The sequence below is a fragment of the Galeopterus variegatus genome, unplaced genomic scaffold (genome assembly GCF_000696425.1).
Source record: "Galeopterus variegatus unplaced genomic scaffold, G_variegatus-3.0.2 Scaffold1971, whole genome shotgun sequence".
Classification (NCBI taxonomy): Eukaryota; Metazoa; Chordata; class Mammalia; order Dermoptera; family Cynocephalidae; genus Galeopterus; species Galeopterus variegatus.
In genome coordinates, this window is record NW_007728082.1 from 328,852 (window position 1) to 330,353 (window position 1,502).

The 1,502-nt window shown below is 32.8% G+C and overlaps 1 pseudogene; it reads left to right on the top strand.

Moving 5' to 3' along the window:
• Positions 1 to 825, top strand: part of LOC103596277 — a 1,697-nt pseudogene extending 872 nt beyond the window's left edge.
• Positions 826 to 1,502: the final 677 nt, after the last annotated feature.

The following is a 1,502-nucleotide window of genomic DNA, read 5'->3' on the forward strand; positions in this document are numbered from 1 at the left end:
ACTCCCACAGTGAAGCAAGGCAGCCTGATGACACTGCCATGGAGTCTAGAGAACACAGAATTTCTCTTGGAGTTGGGCTGCTAACAAACTTTTATGTATGCAAAGAAAAGCATTGTAAATCAGGTTTTCCTAAGAGAAAGGTCCTCAGAGATTCAGTGTGCTTGATTACTAGTATTCTTAACAAGGTCTTCTGTTCTTTTATATTACATCTTTCATCTCAGTCACTTAAGCTTAATTTTTTTAATCCTACTTTGGACCATTTGAACATCTGGGAAGTACTTTGGATTGCTGGAATTACAGATTTCATTCTGAAATTCCTCTTTATGGCTTTAAAATGCTGTGTTTTAGTGGTGCCTTCTTTCATCATGCCTTTTAAATCCAAAGGTTACCGTATATGCTTTTAGAATCATGTCAGTATTACTCAACTTTTATTCCCATACCGGTTTGGTTTCATTACTTTATGAACCATGAGGAGTTTGATAATGTAACCAGATAGAGTCTTGGGATCTTATTGGCTTTACTCTCCCTCATACTAAAGCTTTTAGTGTGAGGACTTTCAGATGGGTTTTGCAAGTATTTTTTACAAGACCAAGTTATGGAGTGGCTGCCAGCAGAAGACAGTGCTCAGATGTGGATGGTGTTTGTTCACTATGTCAAGCCAAATTTCAGAAGCCAGTTCTCATCCGTCAGCATATATTTTGTGAAGAATTCATCACCTTATGGTTTAACAGAGAGAAAACATGTCCCCTATGCAGAATTGTGGTTTCAGGCCATTCAAACAAATGGAAAGATGGAGTCACTTCATCACACCTGCAAATTTTTTAAGTTGTATAAACTGTGAAGGCCACAAAACACTAATTTCATGTGATTGCAGTGACTACTAATAAAGGCATCAGGATGGATTTTGAGGGTTAGAAGAAAATTGTTTCCAAATGGTTTTAGAATATAGGACTTAAGTGTGTAGTTCAATTTATCAACATATTAAATGAAAGAACCCTGTGTTTTAAAATATATATAATGTTTAGTCTAATGCATATGCAACATTTGTCCATCCTAATTATTTGATTGTAGTGTTAATTTGTAAATGTGTTTTCTTGTTGATGTTATCAAAACAGCAGTTGGAAACTAGAACTAGTGGTTTTAGAGGAACTCAGATATTCTTTCCTGACATTATTTTCAGAATAAAGAATATTGTTTATGTATTTAAAAGACATATTATCTGAAAGTAGAATCTTGTTTAGCATTGACTTTCATAATTCCCATTCTAAAAATTCTTAAAATTTTCATGAAATTTGTCTTTTTAAATAAAAGTTCTGAGTGCTACATTTTACCTGGACAATCAGATTTTCTAACTGAAGATTAATTTACTGAGGATAATATATTTTAATACCGTATTATTCTCTTTAGTATAATTAGCAATAAATGATCTAAATTTTTTTTTAAAAATCCTCTTCTCAAAACTCATGTTCTACATGAATATAATAAGATTCAAATAACCACAC